We start from the raw sequence: 20,217 nt of genomic DNA, 5'->3' as shown, positions 1-20,217 counted from the left end.
AGGCTGTCCTCCCATCCCACTTGGCCTGCGAGAGAGAGAGAGAGAGAGAGAGAGATATAGTATATAGTATATATATACACACACACATATATATGTATATATATATATATTTTTTTTTTGCAGTTTTTGGCTGAGGCTGGGTTTGAACCTACCACCTCTGGCATATGGGGCTGGTGCCCTACCCCTTTGAGCCACAGGCAGTACCCTGACATTTTTAAAAAAGTAAAAAAAAAAATAATAATTTTACATCTTTCTTTTTAATTTGTTAATATGGCAATAGGAAACTTTAAATTAAAATGAAACCTTAAATTCAAACAACAAATAACCCCAGAATCTGTATCTCACAACTATGTGGACCAGAAATTTAGGCAAGACTGAGTAGGAAATTTTTCTGCATGAGGTTGTGTGGACTGAGGTTACTAGGCTTGTCTGGAGGACCCAGAACAGCTCTATGCCTTTGTCCGGCCTCCCCTCCTTTCCACGTGATCTCAGGCATCTCCAGGTGCTCTTTCTAGCAAGAAAGTCAGACTTCTATAGATTCTAAGAGCCAGTGTTTCAAAAGACAGGAAATGGAGGTCACCATTTTCCTATGTCCTACACCTGGAAATTGGGACACTGCCACTTTCCTTGTGTTCTATTAGATGCAGCAATCAAAAGTTCTACCCATGGTGAAAGATAAAGGACATAGATTCTATCTCTTGATGGAACAATTTCAAAGAATTGGTGTCTAGTTTCAATTTTTCAATTTCATCTAATCCAATGACTTTCAGATTATAGCCTGCATCAGAATCTCCTGGAATGTTTCTCATATCATAGAGTCCTACACCTAGAATTTCTGCATCAGTCCCTCTTAGGTGGCTCTCCAGAATCTGCTATTCTAACAGGTCTCAGGTGCTTCTACTGCTGGTCCTGGAACCACACTAGAACTAATAGAATCTACTTCAACATAGCTAACAATCAACAATTCCTACCCACTCCCCAACTGATCCCTTTGCAATCTTTGCAATCTTTTTCCTGAACCACCCAGTATATCTCTTTGTGCTAACATATATTCATACCCCTACTCTTCAGGCATAGAAGTAAAGTATCTAATGCAATACCAGATGTAGTTCCTATTGTCTCAGAGAATAGGTAGGAGCTTGTTTGCTATTATCAGCAACTGGAGCAGGCAGAGACTAATAAGAGGGTTGTAAATGCTAGACACAGTACTTCATGTGACAGCTTTCTACCAGTGTAAATAACTTATTACTGAGTTAGTTATGTATTGCTGTGTAACTCATTATCCCATACAGAGTGGTAAAACAAGCATTTATTATTTCACAGTTTTAGGCCAGGAATCCAGGAGCAGCTTCACCAAGTGGTTTTAACTTATGGCCTCTCATGAGGCAGCAGTCAAGGTGCCAGCCTGGGCTACAAACACCTCAAGGCTTAAATGGGAGAAGATCTGCTTCAGAGCTGATTCCTTACCTATTAATAGGACTTAGAAGATCCACTTCTAAGCTCATTCACATGGCTATTGGAAAGTCTTAATTCTTTGCCACATGGACTTCTGTATGGGGCTGCCTGATGACATGGCTCCTCAAGTGTGAAGCAATCTAAGAGAGAGCAAGAAAGAGAGAAAGGATGCACAATATGGAAGCCATAGCCTTTTCATAACATAACATTGAAAATGTAAAGAAGATCACATAGGAATATTACAAAGGCAATGTTAGGAGGTAGAGATCACTGTAAACCCTGTTAGAGGTCTCCTACCATATTAAACATGAGGCCTAAAGCATTTGTAAGTTGAGTTACAACTAAGTCCTGACTGGTAGCTAATACTAGTCAATTTTGAGAAGATTATGACTTAAGACATTCTTTTCCTCTGAAAATGGATTAAATATAGTTTAATTACATTTCTATTTATTGTTTTCTGGTTTCAGAATTATAAAATGGTTCTACTACAGTATTTTGATGTATAATTAATAATTTATGCTGCTAATAATGACAAATTCTTACAGGTAAAAATAACATTCATTTGATTATTGATTTAATAATGAATTCAATAATGGCACAAAATATAAGATCAACATTGATCAATAGCATTTCAAGCCTCTAAAATATATTTGTGTATGGATTAACATTTTGTGGAATTTTGAACCTATATTAAAATTTTTTTGTACAAAGATGTCACTGAATTAGAAAAGAAAAGTAATATTCTGAGTCCCACATGTTTGGCATTCTTTTAGTATTTAACACATGTTGTTACCTTGTTTCAGTCTCGCTGGTACCCTATAATATAGGAAGTTGAGGCTCAGATTGTAAAGACCTCACCCAAGCTTCCATAGTTAGTAAACACAGTTTGAACCCAGATTTCCAGATAACTCTAAAATTCCTTTGCCTACACTATGCAGTTTTGTTAACCATCAAGGGCATTGTTTGGCTCCACCACATACAGTCTCAAAAGTAGCATTATTATAAGCAAAGTGTAACCACATGTTAATTTCTACATCATATAAAAGGAATCCAAGTGGGTTGGTGGTCTTGATTACTTTTGTTGAGGTTAGCTGATACCAGTGTTAGTTTTAATTATGTAACACTACTTGGTCATGTGGGGTCCCTTGAAAACCTTTATGAATAGTCAACAGCCACAAAGGTTTGGGCCCTAAGATTAACTGTTGGCACGTCTAGACTATAGCCAACAGCTTCCCCCCATCTCTTTCCAATTTCTTTCCTTGCTTAATGGATCTGTGTTTGGAAAGGTAGCTCTCAAAAGTAATCTGAACTTCCTGAATACCTGGTATGTGTTAGTCAGAATCAAACCAAATCAACGTCCAGGCACTCCTGAAAGAGTTTCCTATAACTCTTCTAACTATCTGAGCTAATGCTTTCCTCTAAATACCAAAGCCAGCAGCTATAACTTTTATGGCAATAATAATATGGCATAAGTTAAATAAAGTCTGCTCTGGAGCACAGTTTGTCCATAGAGTATCTGACTTCAGGTCCTTTAGATCTTGAATGAGTAGTTTGAAGATGGAGAGAAAGAATGTTCTAGGATCAGAACGTAGTGAGAGCAAATGTCTGGCGAATACAGGGAAAACCAATAATTCTGCTTAGCTAAAGTAGATTCTGCATGAAAAAAGGGTAGGTGTTGAATCTGGAAGGGATAATACAGTCAACTTGTATAGGGTTAATAAGAGATTGAACATATTCTATGGTAATTGTGGGACTGGTAATAGTCCTTTGAGGAGAGTGGAACAATTAATCCTCACCTTTTTGTTATAAAATAGGTTTGATGATGGTTAAGAAAAAAGATTTTTAAAATTTTCAAAATCACAATAGTACCAATTCAATCGAAACTTACTTTGTTATGATGGTAGGAAAACTGATTACAAAGTCAATGCTTAATGGATAACTCCACTTATGAAACACAGCATATCCAGGCAACAGCTGGTAGTTAAAGCAACACAAATTTCATTATAAAGAACTAACTCAGAATTGTTTTTCTCTGAATAATTTTGAATAAAGTGTACCCGGAATGCATGGTGGGGTATAAAACAGACAACTATTACTAAAAGGAAGAAGAAACTCTTCATCTGGGCTCTATACTCTTGATGGGCCCACACATCAGGCCAGAGAGCCTTTATCAGTTGAAGGATGACAGTCATCTGTATCACAAAGAGGGTCACCACCACAGTCATTATAATGAAAATTATAGAGTAGTTCATCATAATGAATTCTCTGTGGTTGAGGTCTTTGTAGAACTCAAAGCATCGTTGTTGTCTGGAGTAACTAGGATCTATGCCGTACTTTAAAAAAAAAATTGGCAAAAAAATGAGGCTACCGACCATCCAAATAACAATGCTTAAAACCACTGCATGGTACTTTTGTAACTGTTGCATTTGGAGTTTCTTAAAATAGATGAGTAATCGGAGTATGACAATGGCCACGTAGAAAACAAAGGTAAAGTACATATGACCGTATATGATGCTGCTGACCACTCTGCACGTAAAGGATCCAAGCTCCCAGATGACTAAGACATAATAGCTGAGGCGGAATGGAAGGCTGAGCAGGAGGATGGAATGCAGCACCATGATGTTGCAGACCATTGTGGCCATCACGGATTGGCTTCTCCTTCTGAACATCAAGCGTGACATCATAACTATTCCTGTAGTGCCTCCCAGCAAAACCACGCTGTACAGTGTTATGAGAATCAGCCTACACTTCAGGTCGCAGTGGTCTCGGTCTGTGTCTGATGTGTTGGACATAGTGGTTGTATTGCTGTCCTCCATGTTTTGCCACGCAGAGCTTAAATGAACGTAAACTCCTACATCAAAAGTTTTACAAAATTATGATGAATGTATTGAAACTATACAGCAACTAGGCATTAATAATAGTGAATGTGGCAATCCCAGACAATTATTTACAAACCTGAACCTACCTGCAAAAAAAAATTACATATTTTTATATATTATAAAATATATTTACATATTATATATTAAGATTCATATATTATATAAAATATATATGTTTTATATATGTGTGTGTATATATATAGCCAGAGAGTCTATCCAATCATCCAACCATATTGAGGACACAGAAGTAAAAGAAATAAATTAATAAAAATAAGTTTGTTTGAATATAAAATTCTGAGCTTGGCACCTATGTACAAACAGCTATGTTTATGCACCTATTTCAGAGCCAGGACTAGTATGAGACATATTAGCTTCAGGTGTAAAATTTAAGGAAAGGTTAAAAAAAAACCCTAAACCTCAGAAATAAAAAACAGATAATATTTTCATGCAATATTTTTTCAAATCCAAAGAAATTCAAATTAGTTCATAATAAAATTTTAAATACAGTCAGAACCAGTCTACACCCAGTCCATGTTTAGGTCAGAGATATGAAGGTCATCCTTCCTGCTGTCAGGCAATCCAGTTTGGGATAATATAGAGAAAAACCATAGAAATCATGTGTAATCATTGTAAGGAGATGTATCAATGTATCAGACAACATCTTAGAATATTTTCTGTGGGCAATTTTTGAACAACAGTAAAATATAATATACATATTGCCTGCACCCCTTTCTCCTAAACCTGAAACATTCCCTGAAATTTTATGTTACATTTTGGAGAAATGCTCGAGTATGAAAGTGGGTTCTATTTAGTTTTGATTTAAACTTTCTAAGTGTGGGAGTTTAAGGGGGTAGTGATCATGTAGCAAAAAGACAGAGGCTTGGCAATCTGCCACCCTGCAAATTAAGTGCCAACTCTGCCATTCAGTTACGGTCAGCCAGGCCATGAGTGGCTTGGCTTCACGGAGCTTTAGCTATGAAATGGGAAAGGTTGCACTGCCTGTATTAAAGGGTTATTCAAAACTTAAATGAGTTGGCTCGGTGCCTGAGGCTCAAGTGGCTAAGGCGGCAGCCACATACACCTAAGGTGGTGGGTTCAAATCCAGCCCGGCCCCCCAAAACAACAATGATGGCTGAAACCAAAAAATAGCCGTGCGTTGTGGCGGGGGCCTGTGGTCCCAGCTACTTGGGAGGCTGAGGCAGGAGACTCGCTTGAGCCCAGGAGTTGGAGGTTGCTGTGAGCGTGATGCCAGGGCACTCTACCCAGGGGGATAGCTTGAGGCTCTGTCTCAAAAAAAATAAATAAATAAAAAATAAATTAAATTAAATGAGTTAGTGTGCTTGAGACACCTTTAAATCTGAAAAAAAAAAATAAAAAACATGTGTCATGATTCTTAAGGTAAAACAAGAAGACACCATCCCTTCCTCCTTACCCTGAGGAGGGGAAGATACATAATTAAATAGTTATGTTATGTAAAGTTGTCATTGAATCAGGAACTATTTAAGGAGTATCTAACTAGTTTCAAAAAAACAATAATTTTTCAGACTTTGTTCTGACAACGTGAGATCCAGGCATCAAGAGCTCAGACTTTTCTCTCTGGGAGGGTCTGTGTCATTTTCTTCATGTATCTCCTTCCCACTTGGCCAGAGAAGAGTTTGACCATTTTACCTGAGGGAGTAGTTACTCCACAGTGAGTTGAAATATAGTATATAGTAGAGTTTCTCCTCTGCTACTATAGAAATCTTCATAGAATAACATTTTTTTTTTGTTTGTGAAAAATTATGTTGGATTTGGCAATAAGATCTTATTACAACTTAAAAATCTAATTACGACTTGCATAATAATGAAGTCCTACATGTAAAATATACAATGCTTATAAGCTTTTTATATGAAACAGAGTACGTTTATGTGACTTAATGAACAACTAATATAATACTGATTTAGTTTTAAAATGTTGGTTGTCCTCAAGTTTAAGCAGACAAAAGTTAGTTTGAAATTATTTTAAAATAATGAAAACCTAAATTATTATCAGTTCCACAGTTTACATGAACACATCTCCCAAGGTAATGTGATATTTGAAGATAGACAGGTGATACCACCACCACCACCACAGATAGTTATCTCTAAGGTTATCTTTTCAAATAGAAAAACGAAAATGACAATATAGACTTTGCAAGATCTTTGTGAGGAGTAAATTAGTTTGCATGTATAAAGGACGTAACAGATTGTCTGACATACAGCTCATTAAAGTGTTAGTGTTGTTTTTGTCTGCAATGATACACAGATAATGATATTTCCAAATCATAAGATTTCATTAATATTACACAAGATTCCACTCTGTTTTAGTTCCTCTCAGAATCATCCTATAAATATTTAAATTCATAGGAATAAAATCACAGGGAAGTTATAAGATCACTTTTCCTGTCCCTTAAGATTTGACTCTTATAATCACATGACCACTCCCAACATTATCCATCAAAAGCCTATAATTTCTAGGCATTTCTTTGCTCATTAAAATGAAGTACTGAAATTTCTGGATTTGTTTTCTACCTGGAAACAAATGGCAACCCAAATTACTTACTTACTCTTTGTTTCGTATGATTTGCTTCTGGTAGAAGACTCAAGGCAGCATGGTCATTAGGTGATCTACATCGAGAAAGGCAATAAGAGCACTTCACCAGAACCAAGAGCCTCACTAACCACAACAGTTGCGCAAAACGATGAGACGATTGAGGAAACAGCTCAAGCTTCAGCCCTAAGGTTCACAAAGTTACACCGTCAAGATGGAGGGCGCAGATAAATCATGTGAGCTGCAGACGGATGTTTATCTACAGCTGGTGGCAAAACACATTCAGAATTATTTCTGTAAGTAAAGGCTTTCATTTTCACTATCGATAACTTTTATTTGCAGCCCTTTTTCTTATTAAAAATGAAAAACTTCAATGGGTTTTCCCAGTGCTGTCTCTCATCGTTTGCTTTTCCGTGGTGTTGAAAGTGTTTCACATTCAGAATGAGAACGACCTGGGCAAGGGCTTTCTGCGAGACTTTCATGTTCTCAGCAGTAAGCTCAAAATATTTATAACTCTACCTTTCAGTTTCTAAAGGCTCCTTTCCTTGTCAACTGCCATTTAGACATATGATTTCTTTTGAAATTCAATCCTCTGAGAGGTAACTTCCCTAAGAAGCCTTGTTTTTATAAAAAATCTTCCGTTTTCTTACTCCAACCTTCTCCCTTTTTGTCCTAAGTTCACAGTCATCAGTAGCTGTGCTAAGATGTCAAAGCATAAGTTTAAGGAATTATTGAGTTTAGTCAACGTAAAGGTACAAGGGACCCACAGTTATAGGCAAACTCAGCCCCAACTCATGTAACTGTCTGTACAGCTACAGGAATTCAAATGGACCAAAACTCTATCGCCTGTAATAAAGTTCATTATGGCCTACATTTAGGCAACAACTGATAAAGTTCTCATTTGCTATGGAAATGAGTTTCGTCCCCACCTGTGCCATCTGCTACAGAATCATCCAGCAGTGCTTGTGGCCACATAGACATAAAACAACAGGATCCAAATGGAATGGAACCATATGCTTCATTATTTCAAGAAAAGCTCTCCCTAAAAGATAAGATTCCCATTCTTATTATCACAATCAAATTTGTACCAACTCAACTCAGTGAGAAAAAATTTCACCTGGAACCATTTTTTCAGCCTATTTTAAATAACTCTTTTTAAGTCAAATTAATTCGAAAATACGAAATCGGGGTATAGGCCTTCATTTGGATATATAATCTGACAGTCCTTATTTTTTTCAGATAAAATGTGCTCCTAGAATCTGCAGGAGAAAGTGTGTTCCCATAGAAACCAGGCTATATTTAGGAATTGCTTGTCTAACAAAGGACAAACTGGGAAATAAGTTAGATGTGACCAACAGTAGAACATAAACACAAAACTCAGCTATAATTCTGAAGTAAGACCAGCACACAATTGAATTGTTTACACTGACTACCCAAGGATTTCAAAATACTAAAATGTGCATAATGTGGTGTTTGGAGCACAACGATATGATGCATGCATCCCATATTCTTTCTCCCTATCCTCAGAATTGAGCTCTTTTTCCTTGGGAATACCAAGATTTTCAAGAAAACTAATGAATTTTTAGTATGAGAGCTTTGAATCAATTTACTCTGGGATAGTACAATTCTCTTGTTTCAAAGTCAAAGTTACCAAATTCAGAGTTTAGGAAATTACCACAAGGTCACAGGGCTACCTAAGGAGCAGGTGAGGATGCAAACCAGGGTCCCTGGTTCAAGTCCATGTTGCTACTGCCGCACGAGGCCCACACTGAGAGGAATTTGAAAGTCTCTGGTAGACACCTTAACAAACTACAATCTAACCTTCCACCTTCTTCTCTCCACTATCTGGAATCTTATTTTTGGAATGAAACTTAACCTTTAAGTAAAAGTGTATTTCAAAAATCCTAGACAATTAAGATTCTTCTTTAAATATAATTTTCCCCTCCAAACCACGAAAGCATTAACATTAATGATTAGCCTCAGGTGGTATTCAGAAGACAAACCCATCTGTCCTGGCAGGGGCAGGTCCAAAGCAGTAGCTGCCACTAACTTGCCCACTTTTCCTCTTCAGTGGGAGATGCTATTTTAGATGGCCATTGGTGGGCGATCTGCTGCTGAAAGAACAAGGGAGGGGTTGCTTGTATTCTCCAGAGCCCTTAAATTGCCTCTGTGAAATATCCTTAAGAAAGTGGTAGTATAATTTACAATTGCTAACTCTCAAGCCTGCTTACACAGACCTTGAAATGCCAGCTTTGGTGCCCTGTTTGATCCAGAACACCCAGAGGCTAAGCCAGCATGGAGTCCCAGGAAGGCCACTCTCTCTCACTCCTCCTAAGGAGGAAGGTGACCCAGGACAGCATTTCTGAGCATCTTTAGGAGCCAAGAAAACAAGCATATTAAACATATACTTTTTTCATATATTCTTTGGCATTTATTTTCCTGCATACATATAGTCTCGAATAATGAATTTTAGTTGGCATGCAAAAGTTTTAGATAGTTGAAAACCATGGATATTGGTCTTCAAAGTTGTATAAATGTCTACCTTGTCCTGGAGGTTTTCTCCACATTTGACCAAAAAGACAAATTAACTTTAAGTAGAGCAAGAAAAGTTGAGATTAGACAACAAGAAAAACTCTCCAATGCCAGCCTGTAGCACCCTCCTTTAAGCACCTGATCTTAATTTGTACCATGTCATGTGCCAGCCTTTCATCTGTTTTTGTTCCTAGAGTTCACCCCAGCCTCTGTGCATTGTGTCCTTTGCACCTGTAGGTCCCTCTGCCTGGGTCCCTCTTACCACCTCCATGTGTAGGATGCCCTTGTCACTCAGTTGTCAGCATTAATGGCACCTCCTTGGGGGCACTATGGCACTCTGACTGCACAGGCACTGTCGCATTGCCCTGTTTAAATTCTTTGCATATGATTTCCCACCAGATGTTAACTGTTGCCTAATGTTTTGTCGTGGGTTTACTGTCTGCCTTCTCTTCTGCTGAGATAATCTGCCTCTCGCATCTATGTGGGCTTAGCCTCTCGGCTTTTAGATCAAACAGCGCACCCCGCCTGGCATTTCACAGTCCTGGTCAGCATCAACAGAAGGCATCAACAGGCTTGACAATTAGCTGTTGCTAAATTATTTACCGCTGTTTAAAAGATATATTTCACAGGATGCTAACTGTATCATTTCTTGTCATATCTCAGTGCCTTGCACATATTTGTTTAATTAATTCAATATTTTGAGTGACTGTGGAATAATCCATCTTTTGGAGACACTATTTAATCATTTTTAGCTTCATTTTTCATAACCCTGGGACCAGGGTTGATTGAATGTGAGAGCTAATGTGAACCACAAGAGGGTCTATCAAATCCAAGTACATCATTTTACAGGGAAGGAAGTGAACCCTGAGAAGCAGGCTGAGTAGAAACAACACAAATACCCTGGCTCCAAGATTCTCAGTCCATCCTCCTGTCTTAACCTGGACTGTCGCCTGAAGCGAACATCTTGAAGCCACTACAGCTGGAGTGTCCCCCATATTCCCAGAATCTTGCCTCTTTTTTAGGGGACTGTGTGTCTTAGAACTTTGGAAACATCCCAGAGCATGAATACATGTAATCAATAATAATAAAACATTGTGTTGTACATAAACTTTTCCTGGAAATCTTTTTAGTCTCAGATCTCTAAATGTTTTGTACAAATCATCTCTTGGCCATGGGGTTCCAGTCTTATTTCAGTGTAAAAAAAAAAAAAAAAAGTTACATTTTTGCAAGTTACTGTCAAACGTGGTTTAACTGTTTTCCTCTTCTTTATCCTACTTCTTTACGAAAGGAAGCTACTATTTCTTCAGAACACAGGAAAGAAGCTGGTGGTTTTACTAGCACATGATTCATACTGGACTGAAGAATGACATTTAGCTCAGATCAACAGATTAAACTCAACGTTTTCTGAAACAGTAGTTATCTTAGAATTATGCCACACAGAGGGACTTCCATCGAGATATAATCAACAGGTTATCTGATTAATGTGATAAGCTGGACGTGGTAAACATGCTCAGAAAGAGCTTCCTTCAGGGTACAATAATACCCAGGTGTGCTAGGTTACCCATGCATGTGCCTGTCATTTTAGCACTTTGAAAATCATCCTCCAAGAGCAATATTTATCAAACGTTATTGTGCGATAAATCACCTAAAGATAAAGGTGCAGATTTGGATTCAGTAGAACTGGCATGTGCCCTGAGATGTGGCATTTCTAACTAGCAGGAGCTACTGGTTTACGGATCACACTTTCTGCAGCAGGACTCTGCACTACAAGGTCAAATATGGGGTTATTTCAATTAATTTTAATTGAACTTAACAATCCATTTCCTCAGTCACAGAAAGTCCTATTGAATAGATTTACTAAAGAAAACACAATTTGGGCCAGGCACGGTGGCTCACACCTGTAATCCTAGCACTCTGGGAGGCCGAGGCTGGAGGATTGCTTGAGCTCAGGAGTTTGAGACTAGCTTGAGCAAGAGCAAGACCCTGTCTCTACTAAAAATAGAATAACTACCCAGGTGTTGTGGCAGGTGCCGATAGCCCCAGCTACTCAGGAGGCTGAGGCAAGAGTTAGGAGCCCAGGAGTTTCAGGTTGGTGTGAGCTACGGTGCCACAGCCCATTCACCTAGGGCAACAATGAGACTCTGTTTCAAACACACACATACACACAATTTAGTAAATAATTCCTAAGTCTTATGATCTCACCTCATTTCTTTTCTAGCTATGGACTGCCATCTTATGTTTGGAGAATAGCAGAAATTGGTTGGATAAGCAGGAGGGTTTGGACCTGGAAGAAATGAGACTAAAGGGAAATGGGGGAAAGAATGGTTAAGGAATCCAAAGAACAATGAGATTTCAAGATGTGGTCTGTAGGGGCAAACGTTGCTGAGAGCACTAATGAGCTAAGGTTGGAGAACTGTCCATTGACCTTAAAGAAGGGTCAAAGTCAGATGACAGTAATTGGTGGGATATAAGATCAAACATGGGCTGTTAAAGAGGAAAGATTTTGCTTGTTTACATGATACAATTTTAAAATGCCTGTTGTGGGCATTAAAAGGAAGCTGTCCTGGAGATATATTGGTTTTGAATCCTTAAGTCAAAATGTGTCCTGCAGTGACCTAGTTTGTGTTTTGACAGTTCAAAGAACCCAAATAAACACCATTAACTATTAAAGACTGCAGAATCTCCAATTCTAAGGAGCAGACCTTAAGCCTTCAAAGAAACCTCACATTTCCTTCTGGCTAAGTAAAAAAATAATTACTTGCATCTATTACACCAGTGACCACAAAACTCTTAGCTGTTTTCCTGGCTCTAGTTAGGATGAAAAGCAATTTCATCAATTACTTTTTACTCAGAATCTCACCAGACCCTTAAAAATAAACCTTCTATTCAAGGAAAGGCCAAGCCCTAAGGGATTTTGCCAATTGCCATCTGACACCTTCTTTGGAGTGTGAAAGCAGTTTTAATTAGGTGGATAGGCTAACCTCCTTTTAAAGAAAATAAAAGTTTTAAACATTGAATTGACTACCCTATTATTGGTAAATTTTAAAAACACAAAAACTTACAGAACTCAGTAATGAGCAAAACTATTTTCCTGCGGCTGCAATATAAAAGCCATTCAAGGAGAATGGTGTGTACCCTATGACGGGGCAGACAGGGTTTAATCTCCCTGGGCAGTACAGCACCTCAGACCCTCTCAGAATATCATCTTCTGGAATGCTCCAGATTGCTACTCGACCATTGCAACATTGCATTATTCTGTGGCAAAGGACAGTGACTTGAATTGGACTCTTGGGACAATTGAGACAACTGCAGTTTGGACTCAGAAGGGCACCTTGTGACTTTGGTCAAGCCACACAGATCTTTAAATTCTTTCATTTTTAAAATGGCACATAAATTTTCTTTCTGTGTTAAGAGATTTTTATTTTTTTTAGGGGAACAAATGTGAACAGGCAGGAACATCAAAGGCATCTTGATTTAAGATAGCTGTACAGTCCTGACCCAGCTCACATGCCTAGCACTCTCTCCATTGATGGCTGGGTTTTTTTTTTTTTAAGCAATTAAACAATTTCTGAGTTTCTTATGATTAACTAATGGAGTTCAGTAATGTGGACACTGTCAGTGGGGAGTTGGGGACAGCATATTTCAGTCTGGTTTAATTTTAGGCACTGGGGAGAAAGAGTGATATAAGAAGGACGGAACTGAGGAAATGGACTCCAGCAAAGGGTCTTGAGCGTTAGGCGGCCGGGCAGTGCAATGGCAGGCTCAGATACAGAAACAGACTCAGGCAGGTTTGACCAAGTGTGAAGGGCAAGGAAGCTGGAGGAAATCCAGGTGGTGGCGTCACCTGTATCCAGGCAGGTAGAGGCAGTGAACCTGGTATTGTGTTCATTCGTGCACAGACCCAGCAAGAGAAAAATCAGGTGTGGGGAAGCTTGCTGCTTTAACCCACATCAGAGTCAGCTGAGCAGCTTACTGGCCTGAGCTTCCTGATGGTCTGTGCTGGGGACCGGGCATCCGTACTTTCAACAAGCCCCAGGTCATCCTGATGTAATTAGTCAAATGACCATTTCTAAGGAAAACGAAAGCAAGCCAGGCCATCAGGGCAGCACACAAAGGGCCACCTTAAAAGGAGGTTAGAGAGGAAATGGAGGATATAGCTTTACAGAACACACAGACTGGAGGGTAGAAAATGTGTAACTCAGGAGCTAGCCAGCCTAGCCTCATGCACTTTGGCCAAAATCCCTATCACATGTCCTGCTTGATGATGGTCTTAGAAATACCACCCTAGAGCAGGGCTTGCAGGCCCATCCAACCACAGGGGAGTCTGGAGTGTGAGGATACAGCCCATTTTTTAGTCTTAGTAAAAGAATGCCAACACAAGCATCCTGGAAAGATAATAAATTCCTTTTCCACCATGTAAGAGACTGGCAGGGTGGACGCTGCAGGGTAGGTCACTCTCGAACACGGAGAGAAGGCAGCTTTCTGGCTCGGTTTCCCTGTGAGTCTCAAGCTTTCCTTTCATGGCTACCAGATGGTAACTGTTAACTCCATTTTCTGGCCTTGACACGACCTTCTAGAGAGGCAAGAAAAAAGAAAGTGTACCCTGCTAGTGTCTCCTGTGATCAGGGACAAATAGACTTACTGAAGCCTCTTTCAGACCTGCCCTTCCACCTCACTGTCTGGAACCGGCTTTCTGTTGATTCCTCAGCCCATCTTAGAACCACTGTGGCTCAGCCCCTGTGGCTGGGGAAGGGTCTCCCTTCCCTGAGACTATTGCTAGTGGTGCAATGAGTAAGGAAAGGTGGGCAGTTCTCTTCAAAGGCAATACAGGGTGCCTTCACCCATCCACTCAGGAACGTAACCAAGAGGTGCTAAGTGCCACCAACAGATCTGTGCAGAACTTACAGCACAAGTTTCCTATGGTCAGTTCATTATCAAATGATGGGAGTGAAGTCAGAGGCACAAAACTAAGCTCTAAATCCAGCTCAGAGTACTGCCAGTCCTCCTATTCATCTTCTGAAACACAACATTGTCCTCAGCACTTAGCCTCCTGGATCAGGGCTTTGCAGTCTTCTGCCTCGGTGCCCACTGAGGCACCCCATCACCAGGCGAATAAAAACAGCCGGGACACGGATTGAAGGTATAAGCCTGCAAGAGGTGGGGCTTCCCATGGGTGCAGGGAGAGCCCCAAGTAACCTCTGTCCTGGCCTTTTATTAAAGGATTATACAACAGGTGTGGGGACCCAGGTACCCGGAGCTACATGCTTAGTGATCCCTATGTGCTCTTTCTCCACGGGCTCGACTCCCACCCTGTTGTACCACGAATGTCCAAGGTTCAACACCTGCTTGCTAAAGAGCCACCGACCTTATCTCATTAACGCTAGCGGTTGCTTGAGGCTTGTCTCGGGGCTGCAAAACATCTCCATGCTAGCTAGGAGATTGTCTCCCTCCCTGCACCTCCAGAAGAACTGGTGGCCGCTTCTTTAAACCTGGTGCTCGGTCTCCTGCCCTTCTGTGTGTCATCTTGATCCTTGTGTGGGATGCACTGACCATATTTCTTAACTTGGACGTTTTCTCACTTTTGGGAAACACGATTCTTTCTTCCAACCTCTTTTTCATTTCACTTTGATCAAGGTTCAGCTTAGATGTCATACTTCTAACACATTTACTTCTTTAAGGAAAAGTGTCTTAGAAATTTCTCTTTAAAACTAGTTTGGGTTCTGTTTTGAAATGATAAAAACTCATGTTTTTCTATATGCCCTTAAGAACATTTATGCTAACAATTTCTACAAATCATGCAACTTAGAAACATACGGAGTAGAGACTTTCTATTTCATTCTACTACTGTTGCATAATTTTATTGTCTGGTTTGCTATTTAAAAGAATAAATAGTAGTTCTGATGCCTTATAGCTACTTAAGAGAAAAAATACAAGCAGTAAGAGTATCTTCATTGATTTCAGTACCCCTTCATTATGTTTTCTTCAGCAAAAATCAAGATTAAAAATTAAAATATGATCTCAATATTAAAGCAATCTTAAGTTTGAATATTCAACAGAGGGTTTTTTTTTTTTTTAGGAATAAGACATTGATATTGTAGAAAAATTAACCACTATTTCTAGAATTTAGGAAAAAGTCCGGATGGTTGTATATAAATGAAAAAAATCCAGAAGGCTAATTAGTGAGAGAAAATAGAATCATAAAACCATCAGTGTTCAAATGAAACATCAATAATCCAGTGCAGCCACCAATCTCACGAAAAGGCTTCAGAGCTAGAGATGTCACAAGCCTCACAGAGACAGCTCTTGACTTGTTCAGGCTTACAGCTTGCACCTGCATGGCTGAGAGCAGCAGCCAGGAGCCAAGTGTGTCTGCTGAGCCCTTGGAATGTGGCCATCCTAGGGGAAATATACTAAGAGGGTCAAGTGCATACCAGGTTTTGAAACTTAGCATTAAAAAGGAAGTACAAGATATATTATTAACATTTTTGTATTACTACAAGTTGGATCAATATTGTGCATACATTGGATTAACTAACACGATATATTAATTTCACCATTTTTTTATTTTTTTTTAAATGCAACTACTAGAGAATTTAAATTTGTTTATATGGTTTGCATTATATTGCTATTGAACATAGATGGTCAATTCTTGCGGTCCCTAATACTAACCTTATTAGATGAGAATAAGTAGCTTTTATCCATTGTTTAATACCTTGGATTAATATAAAATAATTTTATGAATCAATCAAAAGCCAGGCAATTTAGGGGCGGCACCTGTGGCTCAAAAGGGTAGGGTGCTGGTCCCATATGCTGGAGGTGGCAGGTTCAAACCCAGCCCTGGCCAAAAAAAAGGAAAGAAAAGATTGAAAAGCCAGACGATTTGAGGTATAATGTTCCCCTACCTGTATTGTTTGGGTGTCAGTATTGGTCTCTAGTCCCACTTAAACTCTGTAAGGCATGCCTAGACATGGGAGTAACTAACACTGTAGACACAGGGATACGGTTTTAGCTGAATTCCTAACTGGATTAAGAAGAAACAATTAGATTTAACTGGCTAGGAGTCATCAGTATTGGTTTATATACGTATTGAATCAATCCTTTCTCTAAGTCTAAGAGTGCCTTAGAAAGAAGCACTATTCCCAGAAGACCTTTTCCTGGCAGAGCACAGAAGAACGAACTCCCAAGCCTGGTGTTGCTGAGAAATGGAGTAACAGTAGGCAAGCTGAGGGAAGGGTGGAGTCAGTCCCGAGCTGTTCCCTGCATACAGCAGAAACTTTGCCTTGGCCAATATTAAACAGAAGAGCAAATATCACAAGGTTATCAATTTGTTCACAGAATAGCTGGGAAAGTACAAAACTAGTTTCTGAAACTAGGCCCGAACAAAGGGAAGCCGGAGCCGCAGCCCAAATCAAGATTCAGAATCTCACCCGCAGCTACTTCCACAGCAGCCGACCCTGGGGCCCCGGATGACCCCAGAAATTGCGGCTGAAACTGCCACTTCCACACTCCCCAGCAGGTGGCCAACTCATCGTGGTGTGTTCAGGACTCTCTCTCAGCTGGCTTTAAAAGAGACAGCTCAGCCTCCTGGGAGGTCACCATCCTCAGCAATCCAGGATCTGGCTCCCGCGCCCAAGGGCTGGGCGTGTATCTGATTGGACGCTGCTGGGCCACCTGCCTGAGCCCTGGCGTCTGGAGTGCTGCAGTGAGAGGGTCTGGCCATAAATCTTCCTTAGTGGGCAGCTGGCCCAGTTTTCCAACCACAGCTCACGTGGGCTGCTTCTGAGCAGTTTTAGTTAAATGCAAGACCTTGAACACAAAGGTGAGCAAAGGAGCTGTAGGAATTAGTCGCTTCTCCTTCAGAGGCAGCACCGCGCTGCAGACGAGGGGAGAGGCAGCTTCACTGTCAAGCATCTGGGAAAGCTACTTAACACCTGGGCACTCATTTTCCTCATGGCAAATTAGGGGAAAGAGTACATCCTTCATAGATTGAATGAGCTGCAAGGAGAGCGCCTCGCTTATTATCTCATACCCAAATAATGTTTCTCTCCCCTCTCTTTTGATTTTCTTTTCCTCCCCTTCATTGGAATCGGATGTCATTGCTGTAGAAATGTACCAGCCATTGTTATAAATGTCATTATACCCACATATAAAATACAACTGAATATATTATATTGAAAACAGAAATAATAACTGCTGAGAACTCACCACTTACTAAGGATTGTCCTATGCTTTTAAAGTTTTGTCTATTTCAGCTGTTCACTGTAGGTTCTGTATAATGCCATGTGACTGTACATCCCTTCCCTGATGGGTGTTCGGGGATGGCACACGGATAATTTGAAATTGGCCTGGCAAGAAAATTAATATTTCAGAAATTGGTAGATGCTACCAGTCAGCGTTCAATTTACTTTTTGTTGTCTAGAGCCAGACATGTGAAAGTGACAGAGGAATTGTGAATAAAGCAGTTTAAACTTCAAGGCATGCTCTCTCTGGAGTTGTTACATGTCAACAGCACAGAAATGAAGAAGTTTTCTAGCATTTCAACACTTTATCCAATTCAGTTGCTCATACCGTAGACAAAGCAGTGAAGTTCTGAGATGTGTGTCTTCCTTGTCTCACTTTTGTCTTACGTGACCAACAAACACGTCAACCAGTATTCGTGTCAAAACCGTGCCTGTTCATCAGTTGCAAGCATAGGTTACTACACACACCAATCAGTGAAAGCATTCTGTGAGAACTGATTGTGTGGAATTAATACGAATGAGGACTGTATATTTCATTATCTGTAAGTTAAATGCTGTAGATATGCGTGCACATACACACACACAAAGAAGGTGCCAAGAATGTATACACATTTTAAGAAGGGAAAAAACGCCCTGTATTAAAATTACAATCCTCAATATACACCAATATCATTTCTTATTTTGTGTATTGTTCTTGTACCTCTTATAATTACAGAAGTGAAACATGATTTGAGTATTACAATTTTCATACAGTTTTTTCCTCTCTTAAGATGTGTATCCATGTTTTGGATAAACCCTCTATATACACACATAAAATGTTGGGAAACAAATGTGATTCTTTTGCAACTGATCATCCCTGGCCTAATGAAATCTTGAGTGTAAGTTAGAGGGAGAGAAAAAATTTTTTAAAGAGCCAATGAAATTAAGATATGAAATAAAATAGAGGGCCCTGTTTCCCTGGAGTGGCATAGATATTGAAAATAATGTTTTCCTTGTTTCTCTGTGAGGGAACTTAGGTGGCCCCTCAAATTTCTGTTGGCCAGGAAGTAACTGGCTGTGTAAGTTCCCCGTCCTATACTCAATTTCTATCTCAGAGTAGAACTATCCCAGGCTCAGAGATTTTAGGTGTTTGATTTTGCCACAAAGGAAATGAAATCAGCACCTGGTGGAGATATCTGCAGTCGCGTCTTCACTGCGGCATTCTTCACCATAGCCAAGCTCTGGAAATAACCTAAGCATTGATCAGGGGATGAACAGATAGAGAAGTCGTGGTCTCTATCTACATTCAGCCTTATTAAAAGAGATGCCACTATTTGTGACAACGTGGATGAATCTGGAGGACATGCTGCTAAGGGCAACGAGCCAGTCACAGGGGGGAAAGTCCTGCCTCGGTTCACTTACATAGAGAATCTTTTTTTCTTTTTCAGCACAATGAATTTTAATATCTTCCTTTCAGGAGAGAAGAGGTTACACTACTCACTTTTGAAGACACCCCAAAGGTTGTCTGGCATTTTGATACAGAAGGATTTGGTCCAATCTATGGTGGTTAAGAAAAGAAAGGCACATAAAGTTGGGGGCGCAGACCTCTCCTGCTGGGGTGCAGCAGGTGAACAGGACAGTGATCTGGAGGAGACAAGGAGGGGCATGAGCTTCAGGTCTCCTTGACCTAGGTAGTTAGTCCTGCTTAGGTGCTGGCGTGGCCAGGCGCAGTCTGAGCCCTCAGTCTGGTGGGAACTGCTGTGGTGGCCTCTGTCTGCCCAGTTCACCAGGTCACTGCTCTGGAGCCATGACTGGAACTCTGTCTCGGACCTCCCTATGGAGTCGCTGGCATGGATAATGTTCCTGGTGATGTAGACGCTGAAGTCTCCCAGATGGCCCCAGGGACAACCTTGCTGAGTGAGCATGCCCTCTCATGCCCCTCGAGACAGGGACCACATTGTAACTTTCCCAGGCCATGAGCACTACTGGAGCTCATGTAGCCTATTAGGGCTGGGTAGAAGGGCTCCATCCTCAGGTCTTGGGAGTGCTCAGCAAGGGTGCTGTCTGGAACCTGCGGCATCTTCATTCCCACCAGCTTGAAGCTCTGTTTCTTAAAACGCTGGATCACATCCCCAAGCAGCTGCTGCTGCACCCTATGTGGCTTCCTCACCACCAGGTCTGCTCCTGGGGCCAAGACGGCCCTCCGTGCAGGTGCAGGTGAGCAGGTTCTGACCTGGGGTGTGTGGGCCGCAGAGCAACCCCCGCAGGGTGATGTAAGAGAAGAGACCACCCATGATGCTGGGCCGAGGGGCGTGCCTATAGAATCTTTCAAAAAAGTAAAAAACACAGAAACAGAGACTTGGAATGGTACTTACCAGGGGCAGAGAGGTGGAGGAAAACGGGAAGTGTTGGTCAAAGAATATGAATGACCCTACATGGGATGAGTAAGTCTGGACTTTTAATGTACAGCAGGAGGAATATGACTAATAATATTGGATTGTATGTGGAAAACTGGTTGAGAGGCAAGCTCTCAGGGGCCCTTTACTTGCCTCCTCTCTATGTA

Source organism: Otolemur garnettii, unplaced genomic scaffold (assembly GCF_000181295.1).
Source record: "Otolemur garnettii isolate 467f Iridium unplaced genomic scaffold, OtoGar3 scaffold00028, whole genome shotgun sequence".
NCBI lineage: Eukaryota > Metazoa > Chordata > Mammalia > Primates > Galagidae > Otolemur > Otolemur garnettii.
Note: the sequence above shows the minus strand (reverse complement) of the source record.